We start from the raw sequence: 19,259 nt of genomic DNA, 5'->3' as shown, positions 1-19,259 counted from the left end.
TGGGTTACAATATAAGATGAAAATATTTCCACAGTTTTTTATAAAGTAATAAAAATTTGATTGTAAAATAAAATTTGAGAAACTGCATAAGTGACAAAAATCTTGTAAACTCTTTCTATAAGTTTCTAATGAGGGAAAGATTTTTCCCATGGCAGGGAGAAATAACAGGTAGAGTAAGCTTTACCATTAAATAATATCAACACAATACAATATCTTGAATGTGGATATTTTAACACCAGAACGATAGCCTAGTTAATAAAATAGAGTCAACAATTGAATCACGACAAACACGATTTGTATTATTTGAAATTTAAAACAGTCATATCTTTCCACATTTGACACAATTCAATGCTGCACAATAATGACAATTATATGTACATTAAAGTTTCCATCAAACTCTAAAGAATTATGTTATCAAGATAATTATTAATAAGTATGACCACTGGTAAATGTGTAAACATAGAAAATGTTAAGGAATGGGTTGCTTGCTGCTCCAAAGTTACATCGGATTTTTGACATAGTTACTTAGGCCAAAAACTGAAGCACCATAAATCGTAGAGGCTCGCAAAATGTTCGTACTCTGTTTTCTGTTAGTGGGTCCTCGTGTAGGGTAATTTCAGGAAATTTAGTACATCAGTTTAGTACGTTAGAAACGTATGGGAGAACGCCGCTGGAGCAGCGAGCAGCCCTTCGTCTGCATCATATGGATACTTAAATCCCTGTTATTGGGTCGGTATAAGAGGGATTTTTTTTTTTATTATTATTTTCTACCACAGACGTGGCCACACATTTACAATGCTAACCAGCATATATACATTTTCTTCTGTCCTCCATGGACAGGGTTAGAGAAGTGTTAAACATACAGTTCAGGGGTTTATTGAACACTCAACCACAGAAGGTGATTCGGTGCTTTTAAAATGCTAAGCTAACCTACATACGTAAATACATAGATTCACAGATTTACGTATGCCCTACATAAAGTAATAGATGTGTCTTTTACATAGTGTCATTAATGTACATTCACAAAGGTGAAATGTAATTCTGATCAGCTTCCATATATGCTTTATACCCATACATATACATACACACACACACATACATATATACACACACACATGCATTCACATACATTTGTCTCATTTACCCTGACAGGGTGAGGTAGCTGATAAAGAAACTAGTGTGCAATTAAGCACTTAATCACTGAAGGTGATGAAGGTGCTTTTACAAGCTCAGGTTATATAGTTACATCATATATATACATTGTATGATTGATATATTACATGGTCAATTTTGGATACAAGTCTAATATATCATCAAGTGTTCCAGTACTCATATAGTAACTACAGAGTTCAGCATACCTTAGCCCAGGAGGGCGAAAGTCAGTCAGTATGGGACATTCTACAATATAATGTTCAAGAGAGTGCATGTTTTCTCTTTCACAAAGTTGACACAATGTGTACTCGACATTTGGGTTTGAGAAAGCTGCCAGATACGTCTATATCCCAGGCGTATTCTGGCCACTATAACATCACATTGCCGGGTTCTGGTTCTATTAGTCCCATATGTTAATGTCTCCTCACGATATCTATCATAATATTTAATGCTACAACTTTCAGGTCTTTGAGAATTTATTAGGTCGGTGAGATTTTCATTAGATATTTGTTTAAGTATTCTCTTTGTCACTGCTAATGAAACACCCATATCAATTTCTACCACTGGTTTTCTGCAGGCTGACTTAGCAAGCATATCAACAGTGTCATGCCTTGAGATGCCAAGATGTGATGGTATCCATAGGAATTTAATCTCAAATCTGTTTTCTTTGGCAGCTAAAACATTCATTCGAATATCACTGACTATTTTCTGGGTGTCACTACTATGTGCGTTCAATGCCAGGAGTGCACTCTGCGAGTCACAGTATATAAGTCCACTGCCTTTGTCTTTTAAAAATTCAGTGGCAAGGTATATGCCTGCAAGTTCGGTTTGAGTTGTACTTGCCCAGTCATTGACGCGCTTCATTGCTGTATGTACGAGAGAAGATTGTTCAAATATGTTACATGCACATCCGGTACATCGTCCACCTTCTTCTACAGAGCCGTCGGTATAGCACTGATAAACATCGTTACCCATACTCTGAGTACTTTCAGTGATGCTTTTCAGTGTTAACTGTTTTAATAATGTAGTGTGCACACTATCTTTCTTGGGCGCATTTACAAAATCAACTGATAGATCCCAGTTATCCCATGGAGTAATTGGCTGATTAATCATTAGTCGAGTTGGGTACATATTTAATATTTTGATGGAGTTGGCTACCTTGTAGAACCAATATACATAATCAGATTTCGTTCTTCTTCTATAGACCTCAGGTGAGTGTAGCATATTAGAAAGTTTAGCTTGAAACTTCATGTGTTGTCTAGATCTACTCAATGCCTTCACGCCGAAAACTGTGCTAATAGACAAGATTCTCTTACTTATGGTAGGTAATTTTAACTCTGCTCTCATGTTAACTATTCTCGTGGACTTTGGAGCCCCAAGGATGAGACGCATAGAGGGATTGACTGAACACTTTACCTCTCTCTCTAATATTACCTTGATATACTTATGCAACTACAATGCTCTTCACCTGACAATTTATAATCATTACTGACTATGTCTTGAAGTTTGAGTTAGAGGCAGAAAGGGACCGCAGGAATCCTCAAGTTGTGCCTTCGGCCTGTAATCTGACGTTACAGTGATTGTCAGGTGAGTATAACATCTCTATCTCCATGCACATATTATCTGGATCCATTTATTTATGTATAATTATATATTCAGATGATGAGTCATAATAACGTGGCTGAAATATGTTGACCAAATCACTCACTAGAAATTTAAGAGACGACGACGTTTCGGTCCGTCCTGGACCATTATCAAGTCGATTGTGATGAGACGCGGGGGGCATGGGCATTAATTAGGCAAGAGAGAAATGAGGAGATGGAAATCTTAGAGGAAGATAAGAGAAAGGCAAAAGGTACGGAAGGTAAGGTGTAATAAAGGGTGTAATAATAGGAATAAGAAAGGGATCGTAAGATAAAAAAAACTAACATAAAAGGAAGGGTAAGATTATGTTAGGTCACGTTTATTAGAAAGTGTAAGCCATTTGAGTACATACTGTGAAAGGGAAGAGTCAACAGCAACAAAGCCAGGACTAGGTTGTGTATCAGAGCCGATTCGACAAGACGGCGTCTGTGTAGAGGTAGGAAAGATTATTTTAGAGGAAGACCAATGAATAGGATGATTAGGATCTCTAACATGACAGAAGAGAACATTGTTTGTGTCTGCGGACCTAACTCCCCTTTTGTGTTCCTTTTGTCGGTCATTTAGTGTTCGGCCAGTTTCACCAAAGTATTGGAGAGGAAAAAACGAACAGCGAATAGAGTAGACACCAGCAGCAGGAGGAGCAGTGTGAACTAGATTGCTACGAAGAGTGTTAGTTTGTCGAAAGACAAGCTTTATGTCAAGAGAACGAAAGGTATTAGTAGGAGTTTTGAGTTCAGAAATAAAGGGAAGGCAGAGCAGTGCTAATTGTGCTGGAAGTAGGTTTAGGATGAAAGAAATTTTGTTTAGCTTGAGAATAGACACAGTTGATAAAATAAAACGGGTAACCTAGGCGAGAGAATGATTTATAGATAAAGGAAATTTCAGAATCAATAATCTGAGGGTCGCTGATGCGTAGAGCGCGGAGGAAGAGAAACAAGAATATTTTTCTGAAGAGGATGATGGTAGGAAAGGAAGTTAATGTACTTGAAAATGGTCCAGGCCGGACCGAAACGTCGTCGTCCCTTCAATTTCTAGTATGTGGTTTGGTCAACATAATTATATATTCTTACTCAAATGCTGGCTACATAGTATAACATCAACCAAACACTGGTAGTGATCTGTTCATACTTGTATATCTACATAACTTTATTGTGCAATTAGGGCAGACCTTAATAATCTAAAATTCAAATCCCATTGTGCCGATGGAAATTCCCTGTCGAAATGATAATTAACGTTAAGCAATAAACTCACTTTTAGGTCTCCGATTCTCGAATACATTATATATGAGAATGTATAGTCTTTAACACAATAATACATGTAGCCTCTTCACTTTCAAACTATGTATTATATTATTGGGTTAACCACCCTGAAAAAACTCATTAACTTTGACATTTGGGATTACGGAGCATTTTGGTTTCACATTTCCATTTACATGATACACATGAGCAAAGTAAAAATTTTCCATTTGTCCCATTTTACATTCCATGCGGTTGTGATCCATGAGTCTTTCATTTTTTCCGTTTCCTCAGTACTCCAGTTCACACATGATCTTCGTATCGACTGTGCATTCCCTCTCCTCGACGTATACGTCAAGACCAGAGACGCCACCTTCACTACTGACGTCTACATGACACCAACAATCATGGGTGTGTGTGTGTGTGTGGATGGCCTCAGTGAGTGACGCTACTGATACAAGACAAGTGTGTGATGAACTCATACACACGTAGACCTCTCACCCACTGCACCCAGCGCACTAAGAATTGGAGAATATGGTGCAAGCCCAAGTAAACTATGGATAAACAAAGAAGTGAGCACCTGTATTACGATGTATCTAAATAAATTGTACAACTCCACCCAAACCAGCAGACGCCCTCACACAAGTTAGTCAGTAAACTAGCCCGACATTCAAGAAAAAAGGCAAGCAGGCAGTCAGGCTGACATGAAGGCAAGATGGTAGGCAGGGAGACAGAAAGGCAGACATAGAGGCAAGCGATCTGGAAGGCAGGCCATCAGGAAGGAAGACAGGCTTGCAGAATGGCCAGAAAGCAGGAGGTGAAGCAGAATGACAATCAGGCTGATAGATTTGCAAAATGGCAGGCAGGTTGACAGGATGGCATGGAGTCTGCGAGGCAGGATTGCAGGCAGGCTGGGAGGCATGATTCAGGCGGGAAGGATGAGAGGCATGATGGTAGGACAGCAGATTAACTGGCAGGCAGGATGGCAGGCGGGACGTCCTGCAGACTTGCAGAAAGGGTGCCAGATTGGCAGACAGGCTGTGATGTGGGATATCTGGGCTTGACTCATTTTATTTAATTATTAAATTAATGAAATCAATTATGAAGGACCACCCACTTTTAAGAAAAGAGGGAAACTAATAAAAAGTGATCATTAGAAACACAAGGAAGAACCAGTGTCTATTGATAAATATTAGAAAGCATAATCACTTAAATAATTAATGGGCTGTATGGTTAATTAACTCAAGTCAGAGCCTCAAACACCTACATTGGGGGGAATATTGCTAGAACTTCATATACGTCTAGGAACTAGTGTGATTCGTGCACCAGTGCATTGTTTGATAAATAATATTGTGACCAAAATATTAAAGAATCAATAGGAATTACCAATAGAAATTATAAAGATTATTAGCATTAGAAAGCAATCATCTAAATAAACACATATTATCTCCAGTGTACATGACGAGTATTCAATTAGATAGAATCATGAACAAATAGCAAACATTGGAGTAATTAAATGTGTACAAAAAGTCTTAGCTTTAAGACGATTTCTATGACATCATTCACGCCTCGTCCTCGTGATCTCAGGATTTCAACTTAGAAGCCCTTAGAGGTGAATAACACGAATGTAGGTAACAGCTCGTTGACTCCTCACATACGAGCTGTAATTTAAGGGATATTACGTAGCATTGAATTAGGCTACTTAAATCTCAATATTCATGAAATATAAAATAAAAATTAGTGCGGTACTAACGTTGGATTTTTTGTAGTCGTTCGATATAACGACAGGCTGCCCACGACATATACAATCTCTAATGATGCATCAAAAAAGAACTATATACTTATCGAAAGATGCAAATTATGCTGATGCCTGCCGGTATCGCGTCTCAGTCTCAAACTTCCACAATGTCGTACACGTGGGTGATAGCTTGGCTTGAATATCGACGCGTTATTAGTTGACCGAGCACTGCAGATCACGTAGAATAATAATTATTCATTCTGGGTTGAGTATCAGTGTAATTCTTGCTGATAATCTCAACGTCACGTGTCTCAGACTCTGACGCCACGACCTTTGTTGCTCAATTCCGCAACACGAGTACACCATGCACACACACAATGGCGTCTCTCCTCCTTCTCCAACCCGCGTCCCGCATTTACCACAGAAATTATTTATCACGAATAATATTATTTCGCGCAATTGTGGCTGAAATACTTTAATAAAGACTGGGTTGTAATTCTAGGGATTTAAATATTATTACTTTCTCGTCTCATGGTGGTAAACAAGAAATGGAGAAGATTTTAGTGTTCTCCATGGCATTCATGCGTGACTGTAAATTTCTTACTTGATAACAATTGTAACTAAAAACTCTCGATTTAGAATTATCTGGGAGTTATGTTATCCATAAATAATTATCACACGGAATACTGATGATTTTAGAGAATCACATTCAATTCTCTAACACACTGACTATAAATGTGTTTAACTAGATATAATCTGACGCAATACTGGTTCTTGGTTTCGTAAGAATTCCAGTATCCATATGCAGATATAATAATTAGTTTATGTGAACATTACTGTTAGTAAGTTTTAGTAACTACTGTAATTAGTATATTTTAATACTGATTTATTATAATACAATAGTATTGTATTAGTGTTGGAAATTTCCAACATGTGAGGCACACTGATATCATGGCAAGCAGTCTGTCATGATGGCAGGCAGGCTAGCAGTACGGCAGGCAGGCTAGCAGTACGGCAGGTAAGCTGGCAGGAGAGAAGTAAGAACGGCAACAGGCTGGCAGGTCGGTTGACAGGATGGTTGAAAGGACGGCAGTAAGGTTGACAAGATGGCAGGAAAGTTGACAGGATTGCAGGCAATATAGCAGGTAGGCTGACAGGAAGGCATACAGGCTGTTAGGACGTCAGACAGGAAGCTGAAAGATTGGCGATCAGTCTGTGAGACACGCTGCTATAATGACAGGCAGGCTAGCAGGATGGCAGGACTGCAGGCACACTTGGAGGAGGGTAAACAGGCTTTGATGGTCGACAGAACGGCAGGCAGTGTTGGAAATTTCCAACAGTTATTCTCATCCCTAATACAATAGGATGTATTTCCTGTATACACACACTTCACACTCATTTAATACTCATTTACTAATCCTTAGTACAATGGGATGTATTTCCTGTACTAAACGTAGTAATTAACTAACACTACTAATCCGTAGTTTAGTATCACAGAATTCATTGCATTAGGATGTGAGACATCATGTAATTTCTCCTAGAATTGTGGCAGTGTTGCGTCAGCCACCCACGGAGAATAAATTTCCACATATCTGTAGATGTAATAGAAGTCCAACCATTTACTTTCCGTTATCAAGGATAATTATTTAGTAATAGGTTTACTTTATTTAGTATACAACAGTTTACTGGATTTTCTTTACCAAGCTTGATCGCTGTGCTAGTAAATAATATTATAATCTAAAATGATTTTCGCCTCCAAAGGATTGTCGTTTTATTTGTGCAGCCTACATTAACAGACTAGCACTACGAGAAAATATATTACTACATGGTGCTTATATATATGACGTAAATATTCGCCATAAACACTTCCTTCTCTTTTAAACTTCAAATAATTAAATATAATTTATGGTTGGGGCCCCGACTGGGAGCTATCGAGCATGCACATCCCGAGAGGGAAGGGGACTCTCGCCATTTTTGATCAACTGGCAATACGGTGTTCCGAAGCGGTCCTTACAAATCCCACAATCTAGCAAGCATCCTTACATCATCGGGCTTCAGATTGAGGACGCATCTTACCAGAATCACGGACACCAGTTCGGCAGGCATTTTTACCTTTTGTATTATTATTTTAAGCTCTAATAATAATTAATATAGGTGCCATATCGTGACGCTGCAGGCGATAAAATAAACCCCATGTAAGTGTTGTTTCCACCCCTCCAAATATTTAGATATTGCATTTATGTGTGTGAATACTAATTTGGAGTGAAAATTATGGAAATTTAATTATTGCGGCCTGGGGCAACACCACTGAGGAAGCGTGTGACTCAACTCACGTGTTCCAAGGATCACTATCTCAGCTGTTTCCAGACTGTTGTAGAGATTGGACTCCACCTTCGTCCCTCTGTCACAGCTGAAATTTAATCAGTTTTCATTGTAGATAGTACCTTTTAATTATTGAGAGTCAATACATACTATATTGCATTGATTACTTAATAATCTTTATCATGCAGTAGTATTTTTGCATTACAAGTTTTTATCATTATCTATGTGTGTACATATTATCATTATTATTATTACATAATATATGTTACACGTAGATTAATCTCATAGAATACCCCCCAAGATGTGTCATGGGAAGCTGTATCTAGATTGTATAGAATTTAGTCACTGCAGAATAGAATATTAGAATTTATTACATATAATCACAGAGATCAATAAGTCACTGGTTCTCTCATTTAACAACGCATTCTGGTCCTTCGAGCTATATTAGAATTATTATTATTTGCATTTATAGAATTATACACTTTATCAGTATTAAACTAGAGCCAGATTCCCCCTCAGGCAGGCTGACATGAGGTCAGGGAAGCTGGCAGAAGGGTAAGATGGCAGGTAGGACGGCAGACAAGTTAGGAGACTGACAGGTTGAATGGCAGCCTAGATGGCAGGACGGAAATTAGGCTAACCTGCTTAATGTTTGTCCTAATATCAGGTTATCTAGCAGGATAGCAGGCAGGCTGGGAGAACGGCAAACAGGTTCGCAGGCAGATCGGTAGGTAGGCTGGCAGAATGGCATACAGGCTGGCAGGCAGGCTGGTAGGCAGAACAGTAGGTAAGCTGGCAGACAGGCTGGTAGGTAGGCCGACAGGATGGCAGGCAGGCTAGCTAGAACGCACTCTGGCAGGCAAGCTGATAGACAGGTTGGGAAAGGTGGGAGATGGGCAGAAGGGATGCAGCCTTGAGTTAAGATGGTCAGTATCCATAAGTGGTTAATCTGGTTGTGTCTGAGCCTTAAATATATGATGGAGGAATTGTTAAACAGATCAGTAAGTATGGAGTAGTTTGGGACCCTAAAGACATGCTGCATTTTTATCAGATTAATAATGGCAACTAACTCTAGCAAGCTAGAGTATCAGAACCTTTAGTCAGACCCATCTCTTCCCATGGACACCTTTAGTCATACCCACCTCTTCCCATGGTCACCTTTAGTCAGACCCACCTCTTCCCATGAGCACCTTTAGTCAGACCCACCTCTTCCCATGGACCTTTAGTCAGACCCACCTCTTCCCATGGGCACCTTTAGTCAGACCCACCTCTTCCCATGGACACCTTTAGTCAGACCCACCTCTTCCCATGGGCACCTTTAGTCAGACCCCCCTCTTCCCATGGGCACCTTTAGTCAGACCCACCTCTTCCCATGGGCACCTTTAGTCAGACCCCCCTCTTCCCATGGGCACCTTTAGTCAGACCCACCTCTTCCCATGGGCACCTTTAGTCAGACCCACCTCTTCCCATGGACACCTTTAGTCAGACCCACCTCTTCCCATGGGCACCTTTAGTCAGACCCCCCTCTTCCCATGGGCACCTTTATTCAGACCCACCTCTTCCCATGGGCACCTTTAGTCAGACCCACCTGTTCCCATGGACACCTTTAGTCAGACCCACCTCTTCCCATGGGCACCTTTAGTCAGACCCACCTCTTCCCATGGATACCAAGGAAGGACTGTAGGAATTTACTTATGAGAGCAATATTTAATAAGTTTAATTTTATATGAATAATTATTTTAAATTTTGGTTAATTATATATTTAATTACATTATAAATTTATTTTATTAAAAGTAGTGGACTTAATCAGTCTGCACAACTGATTCTTTACAAACTTGGGGGGGAGGGGGGGCATTATATTTAAAACCAAAAATAACTAATCTTAAAAAAATCTGTTAACTAAGTTTAGAATTTGTATTTATGGCGTTGCTTTGCCATACGGTCTTGCTCTCAGTCTGGACGCCAGCCTGCCTACAATATATATTGCATGTGGGTACCGACCTGTGAGATTTATATTTATTTAATTTATATGAATTTATATTTACGTTAATTTATATACTTCGATAGCAATTTGTATAATGATAAGTGGACTGTATTTCTGCAATAATCTCACAAATCGATCCTCTACACATTAGGGGGGGTTATTAAATTAATATATATGCAGCCAATCAAACTACAGTAACTACATACATTGAAGAGGTTCCTTATCTTATAGTACAGCAGGTTAGTCCACCAGGTATAACTAGGGTGTAGACACCAAATTATCCTCTTTGAGGTAGCTTCCATATCACCCAGTAACTGGTGCACAAATCTTGCATCCTCGTCTTGACCTGTCAAAAGTGCGCTAGCTGTGAAGCCAGATACCTATATATGACAAGTATATCAGAGAAAACAGTACATAGAACATGAAGACCTGGCTTAATTACCTTTAGTTTGAGGCTTCCATGTGATCTAACCGGGTCACCCTATATCCTGACATTAATGGCCATAAATGAATGATAAACGGGTTTCGGATAGACACTTAACTTGAATTGTAGACATCGTGTTGGAGATGGTACCTTTGGTTTCCATAACACTACGTCCAAGTAAAATTAACAGGAGCCGAATTTGCTCCCGTGTGAGCCTCTGGTCTCGTTATAAACAATGGCTGTTTAACACTCCATAGTATTGACGTTACTGGCCGACATTGTCCAGAATGATAGGAGCCGAATTTGCTCCACACGTCTCGGAGGTGACACAACAATGGCTGCCTCCTTCCTCCCTGACGCCTGGCCTACTTTGTCCAGATTTCAGAAAGTGATAGAAGGGTCACATTTACTCTACTTTAATATTGATAATTAAGTTAATTTATATAAGATGTTTTTATGATGGTAAAGTCCAAAGACTAATGTATTTAAGAATAATTCCCAGCAGAATAGCTGGTGAATTATAATAGTATGTGGTGATGATATCCCGTTTTCCTTAGACGGTAATTCCACTACAAGTTACGTTTTCTATGGGTAACTTGTTTATACAACACAGCTCTTATCTGTCTGTATGATATTATTATATGGTGTCGGATTTTCCGACATAATTCCCCAGGGGCTGCTCACGGGTCGAAGTCCTAATTAGAACAGACGAACACCGATACTCCTCCTTCGAATTATTAGATTAATTTGATGTTAGTAGTTAGTAATCACACATTTATGTGTCTGTTCGTACAGGACGGATGTCCCGTACTAGAGTTGCAGGGGTTAGAAGTCTAATGCGATTTCATTTCCCTGTCAACTCTTGAAAGGCTAATATTCAAGCCTTATTACATATTATTTAACCCAGAAGACTGGATGTGATCAAGTACTACAGTCAAGTATGATTCAGGGACTGCAGTGAGATCAGTGACATCAGATATAACTTGAAGTTTCTTCAGGTAACTGGTCACTGATATATAAACACTGAGGCCCATGGAATACATCTTGATTAAATAATAAATGTATCAAATCAGTCAACAGATTTATTGGGGTTTAATTTAGTTAATTGATTCAGAAGATTGAATAGCTCATCATTAAAGTAAAGTATGGTTCTGAGACTGCAGTGGGTTCAGTGACATTGGTCGCAGTGACTTGTAGCTGCTTAAGCTACTGTTCACTGATTTGCCACTGAGGCCTCATGAACTCATCTCCAGCTTTAAATGATGATACTAACATCAACCTCTGTTGGTATAGTCAGCTGTAATCTCCTTAGTATAATGCTACTGGAGAAATATAATCAGCTGACAAATTTAGATTTCTACTGGTATTGTTTATCTCCAGGCATAGGTCTCCTCAGGCTTGATACTGGGCCTGAGAGTAATTTACGTCCTGCAGAGTTTAACATGGTTATACCCTGATATTTAGTAGGGCTACCAATGAATTGATGGTAGTAGTCTGTCCCCACAAGGACAGCCATTTGGCATTTGATTTGCTCAAATTTACCTGCAGCTGCTTGATAATAGCTTTCCAGGTCAGCATAATCAACTTGAGATTGTTGTGACAAATCTTCACATTTCTTGATCTGTCTTGTTAAGTGGCCTTTAAGACCTGCAAGGGTTCTTTTCATTCTCCCTGCATTATCCATACTGGCTCGTTGGTGAAGCCTTGTGGGGCTTGTACTTGGGCTGCTCATAATACTGAACAAACTCTAATGATAGCCTAGGGTAAATTCTGAACTCACTAGGCAATAATCCTACCTCTACTAGAGGTTAGCACTTAAAATTAATACACATTATATATATATACAATCATACACACTAATGATTTGAGTGATAAACCAGTGTCACTGGAAGTACCTTTAGGTTAGCTCTTCTATATCACCCTAGGATGGTAGAGACACTAATTAATCACTCAAAGGTGTAATGATCATAAGTAAATTATTATATATACACAACTCAACTCGAGTTGATAAAAATTACACCCAAAATAGAGTCAGCACCATTCATTAATGGTGTTAGGTTGTTCAATATAGTACAACTGACTATGGTAATAATGGGACTAGGATGAACGATAATAGTTCAACTAGTCAATGGTTAATATCCTACCCTGTTGTGGGTTGGCAATTAGTAAATATTATACTGTGATCACTAGTGCAATTTATATTAAATGATTCTCTATTTTGGAGAAATAATATACACAATTATTGATAATAGCCTCTTAATTGCCTCTATGAAACTTCTAATATTATCAAGAAGTATTAAATATTATTAGTGACCTCGCGAAATAAACTCCACAAAATTCGTAGATAATCTCTCGCGAAATGTAACACCACGAAATCCGTGAACAATATCGCGAAGACACAGTCACTAATTAGGCTGGCTTCTATATTAGCGCTGTCATTTCACGAAATAACACACCACCAAATATCTGTGGGTGTGCATGAAACCGCTGACGAAGCTGAACTGGGCTGAGGGAGGCTCCTGAGCTCCCACGAGGCAACGCCGCTGTCTATGACTGGCTGGCTTTGTTTAAATAACACTGCACTAGTATATTTAATGAATCCACTGGATAACTGGTTCATCCGGTACTAAGATGACCAAATGTGGGTTCAAAGGATCAAATAATCCGTCATCCGGTTCGAAGATGACCAAATAATGTGGGTACCGACCTGTGAGATTTATATTTATTTAATTTATATGAATTTATATTTACGTTAATTTATATACTTCGATAGCAATTTGTATAATGATAAGTGGACTGTATTTCTGCAATAATCTCACAAATCGATCCTCTACACATTAGGGGGGGTTATTAAATTAATATATATGCAGCCAATCAAACTACAGTAACTACATACATTGAAGAGGTTCCTTATCTTATAGTACAGCAGGTTAGTCCACCAGGTATAACTAGGGTGTAGACACCAAATTATCCTCTTTGAGGTAGCTTCCATATCACCCAGTAACTGGTGCACAAATCTTGCATCCTCGTCTTGACCTGTCAAAAGTGCGCTAGCTGTGAAGCCAGATACCTATATATGACAAGTATATCAGAGAAAACAGTACATAGAACATGAAGACCTGGCTTAATTACCTTTAGTTTGAGGCTTCCATGTGATCTAACCGGGTCACCCTATATCCTGACATTAATGGCCATAAATGAATGATAAACGGGTTTCGGATAGACACTTAACTTGAATTGTAGACATCGTGTTGGAGATGGTACCTTTGGTTTCCATAACACTACGTCCAAGTAAAATTAACAGGAGCCGAATTTGCTCCCGTGTGAGCCTCTGGTCTCGTTATAAACAATGGCTGTTTAACACTCCATAGTATTGACGTTACTGGCCGACATTGTCCAGAATGATAGGAGCCGAATTTGCTCCACACGTCTCGGAGGTGACACAACAATGGCTGCCTCCTTCCTCCCTGACGCCTGGCCTACTTTGTCCAGATTTCAGAAAGTGATAGAAGGGTCACATTTACTCTACTTTAATATTGATAATTAAGTTAATTTATATAAGATGTTTTTATGATGGTAAAGTCCAAAGACTAATGTATTTAAGAATAATTCCCAGCAGAATAGCTGGTGAATTATAATAGTATGTGGTGATGATATCCCGTTTTCCTTAGACGGTAATTCCACTACAAGTTACGTTTTCTATGGGTAACTTGTTTATACAACACAGCTCTTATCTGTCTGTATGATATTATTATATGGTGTCGGATTTTCCGACATTGCAGTAATGCATAGAAAATTTATAGAATTAATAAATTACGAATTAGGGTGATTTATTATCAATAATACTTACCCATCGGGGCTGGTTGATCATGCCACATAACCATATCAGGCTGGTAAACTAAGAAGGGCCACTCCCTATAACTATCAGAAATGGAACAAGGCACTTCCCTTATTGTAGAAGAGGTCAATCAGCGGAGTGTACCATAGAACCTTAATACTGTTAAAAACTTCAACCCTGCATCAAGTGCACTCACCTACTTGGTCTTGCGGGGGTTGAGCTCTGGCTCTTTGGTCCCGCCTCTCAACCGTCAATCAACTGGTGTACAGATTCCTGAGCCTTCTGGGCTCTATCATATCTACGTTTAAAGCTGTGTATGGAGTCAACCTCCACCACATCACTGCCTAGTGCATTCCATCTGTTAATTACTCTCACACTGAAAAAGTTCTTTCTAACGTCCCTGTGTCTCATTTGGGTACTCAGTTTCCACCTGTGTCCCCTTGTCCGCGTACCACCCATGTTAAACAGTTTATCTTTATCTACCCTGTCAATCCTCTGAGAATTTTCTGGTATGATCATGTCTCCCCTTACTCTTCTGTCTTCTAATGTCGTGAGGTGCATTTCTCGCAGCCTTTCTTCGTAACTTATGCCTCTTAGTTCTGGGACTAGCCTAGTGGCATATCTCTGAACTTTTTCCAGCTTCGCCTTGTGCTTGATAAGGTACGGCCTCCATGCTGGGGCCGCATACTCCAGGATTGGTCTTACATATGTGGTATATAAGGTTCTGAATGATTCCTTACACAGGTTCCTAAAGGCAGTTCTGATGTTAGCCAGCCTCGCATGCACCGCAGATGTTATTCTTTTGATGTGTGCTTCAGGAGACAGGGTTGGTGTGATATCAACACCTAGATCCTTCTCTCTGTTCGTTGCATGAAGGACTTCATCTCCCATTCTGTATCCTGTGTCTGTCCTCCGGTTTCCACTGCCTAGTTTCATTACCTAACATTTACTTGGGTTGAACTTTAGTAGCCATTTGTTGACCATTCATGCAGTCTGTCTAGGTCATCTTGTAGTCTCATACTGTCTTCCACCGTCTTAATCCTCCTCATAATTTTTGCGGGACCCCACTGGTGACATCTCGCCAATCTGAGACCTCACCCCGTACAGTGACTCGCTCTCTTCTGTTACTTAGGTACTCCCTTAGAATGTGTTTCATTTGTGTTAAGTGTAATATGGCAAGTCTCCTTTCTCAGTCAAGGAGCGCTCTTGCCCATTTAAATTTTATCACAATCCCAGAGGAGAGGTATTAAAATTTTACTTTCTTTAAAATGATTTCAACTTCTATTTATTTTGTTAATTTATGCTGAAAACCGTAACCAGACTCCATGAATTAAATATTTATGTATAGACACAAATACGCTCTGTACTCTACATGTTTGTTACGTGGCGGTCACATTTTCTCCACAATGAGTGGAGGAATTATTTACATTTCTTCCTATTGAAGATAAACTTAACTTTAATTTTGTTTTGATGGTTCTACACAGCAACAGAAACTATCTTTTCCTGATGTATATTTAGTTAGGTAAACTATAATAACTATAAATAAATATTGTGTGGGAAATTTCCCACATAATTCCAGGGAAAAGAAATATGGATCGGAACCCACTGTTTAGGACTAGCCGAACACTTCATTACTCCTTTTCAGAATTTTATAAATATTGTTTTAATTTTACTGTGCACTCCTGTGCACCAGTACGTACAGGATGGACGTCCAGTATTGGAGGTCTCTTGGCGACTTCTTCTCCAGCCAACTCCAGTGGTACTAACTTTTATAATGTCTTAAGGTTAGTGGTGCCTTTGCACTTTACTTTTACTATCGTCAAGGTACCCTGGCTGTGTGGGTGAACACAAACAATACAAGCTATAAGCCACTCTGAACGGGCGGCTGTTGCTGTTCATTAGAACAACATCGCCATGGTTGTAAGTGAATTCCGTTATAGGGGTTGGTAGCCCCATTGTGATACTCACGCAGAACAGTTAATTCTTCCTTGTCCAAAATTAATTCGACCGACTGATTACCTATGACAGGTGTTTATAACTCCGAGGTAAACCATTTTCCCCAACGTATGAAGGATCTCTACGTTCTTCATCAGTGAGGGATGCAATAGGGGTGACAGATGCTCCATACATCAAATGAGATGGACTAACAGGCTCGTGTTGGGAGTAGTCGTCAGAGAGGTAAGTCAGTGGTCGGTTATTGACTCGGGACTTAATTTCTGTGACAACGGATTGGAGTTCATGGAGATCTATTTTCTGGTAGTGCAGAGTTTTTTCCTTAGACATCGTTTCACTGTCCCCCTACCATCCTCTCGTAGAACACCCGTGTCACAGTGCTCTGGGTGGTAAAATTGCCAGTATCACTGCCATTGATTCAGGGCAGTCTGAACAAGTGGGTGGTGCCAGACCTTCAATAGGCATGCTTCACCAGCCAGCAAGCTGGACCCGTTATCGCATATCATCAACTTGGGGCAGGATCTACATACAGCAAACCTGTGGTAGGCCTGGATGAATGATTCAGCACTCATTGGGGAGTCACTTCCAGGTGAGCTCCTCGAGTGGTGGCACAAGTAAAAAGGCCTTAACAGCCTTATCAGGGACTTTATCCCTGGTGCCTGTTAGGATAATAGCTCCTGTGATGTCTACCACAGTGGTCTCAAAAGGATGAAGGTGCAGTTCTCGGTCCCTAGGATGTGGTGGAGGTCCAGGGAAAGGACACACCGAGCATCGCACCTCAGGCAGACAGGATTTAAGAATTAACTTAACAGTTTGGGAACCTTAGGGAAGCCAGGACCCCACCAGGGAGTGCACAGTGGTCGTGAAAGTAAAGCACAAGCAATCTACTTATCTAAAGATTCCGGGGGGAGGAACTGAGGTTGTTTACTTCAAGATCAACGTCTGTGTGCTGTAATCTTCCCCCGCAATGCAGAGCGTTCTGATTGTCTTGGTCAATCCAGAGACTTAAGTCATTTATATTTTTTGGTGAGAAGTTTCTTAGTACTCACTGTAGGTTTACACTTGTGCATATTTGACCTAGTAATTAGGAGCACCTTGTGCTCTTAATGTATCTACTTGTGCTTGATACCTACTTTCTGCAAAAAAAAAAACACATTTTGGGTTATTCTGAGTAGTTTATTCAGAGCAGAGCACCGAGAACAGTCAATTACTGAAGTAAAGTGAGGCTTGGGACCTCAGTGAGAACAGTGACATTGGTCACTATGACTTGTGACTTTTGTTCAGGCCACTACCTATCCACTTCAGTGGATAGGTAATTAATTACCTATCCACTGAAGCCCATGGAACCACATCTCGGCTTTACTTATTTGCTTTAATGTCAGTCCTCTAGATAGATTATCAGCTGGTTTCTCCTTTGTTGGGACTATCAAAGTTTGTATCCAAACGATAAGTCTCTAACTACTTTAAGAGTTGTTACTGACATAGAGCATTTTGCTCTTATAGTTGCATTTCAATTGCAGTACTGCTTCATTATCTGGCCACACCACAGTTAGTTGGATGTGGATGTTTATTAATGTTTTCTGAAGATTTACTTTATACATGGTCTGAAGATTTAAGATGATCAGAAGAACCGACACCATTTACAAACCTTTAATACATATATTCAGTTAATATTGCTGCTGTTTTTGTGCTAACAAATTCATTCAAACAAACGAGATTGCGGTGGAATTTTCTTCTACAAACGAGATATCACTGCCACGTCGCAATTAAATTTACCAGCTAATAATAATGTGAATCACTTTAAACACCAGTCTATGCTTTCGAATTAACGAAAAGTATTCTATATGACTGGATCAAATATAATTACTAAAAAACTAGTCTGCCTCCCATTGTTAATAAAAGGACATTACAGGAACTGGCGAGAGATACGTCTCTCAAGCCGGGAAGGAGGCAAACGCCGTTAATTTTAACATCAACAAATCTCGCTTGGAAAATGATTGTAGCTACACAATTATATTCCACTAGACGCACAATTAAGTGAAGTACAAACTCCCATCATCACCACGATCTTCGTCAACAATAAGGGAAGTGTTCTTTACCCGATAACCCATTTATTAAATCTAGTCATTCCTTGCCAGTAATGCAGGTAGATTAGGGTATACCGGTTAGGACATGTCATGTCTTGTACACACCGCTCGTTGGACTTACAGGGACAAGACGTTATTATTCTAGGGATAGATTTGAGAACATGTATCTATAGGCGTCCAACCAGGGCGTTTCACATCACATTCAATAAAAGTAAAATTGACTTCACCAGGGATTAGGGAACTCACACGAATATAAACTATGTAAATAATGACAATATATATATTTATAAAACTTAAAAAAAAGGTAATTTATGTATAACAATAATCAAACTGGCTTATTAATTAACTCTATCGTAATGTTGTCATACTAGATAATTGTACTACAAAAGCAAAATCACAAAAATAAAAACAACACAGACACTTATCAGACCAGAACAGTTGACGCCACGCTCGTCTCCCAGTTACTGAACTAAACATGGCGTTGGGACGCCCCACACTCGCTCACAACATAACGAATAGTAAATTTATATAAAATTAATTTTGTTTAATGAGCAACAACACTGTGCAAAATCAATAAAATTAATTTTGTTTAATGAGCAACAATGTGCAAAATCAAACATTAAAATAACTTAAATAAGAATGATTAAATTTACATGCATAAACAGAGGTAATGTATGATAAAATAAATACAATTATTCAGTTATAATAATAGAAATGAAACTACTGGCAACTACACAATACCAGCTTCCTGTACTATAGCAGGAAGTTGACTCGACTATCACAGGTCTAATACCTGAATAGTAATCAACGCTCCTGTCTCACTGATATTGCCACACTACACGATAAATTTAAAAAATATAATATATATACATATACAGGCAA

Source organism: Procambarus clarkii, chromosome 2 (genome assembly GCF_040958095.1).
Source record: "Procambarus clarkii isolate CNS0578487 chromosome 2, FALCON_Pclarkii_2.0, whole genome shotgun sequence".
Classification (NCBI taxonomy): domain Eukaryota; kingdom Metazoa; phylum Arthropoda; class Malacostraca; order Decapoda; family Cambaridae; genus Procambarus; species Procambarus clarkii.
The sequence above is the reverse complement of the archived record's forward strand: the minus strand, read 5'-3'. Positions refer to the sequence as shown.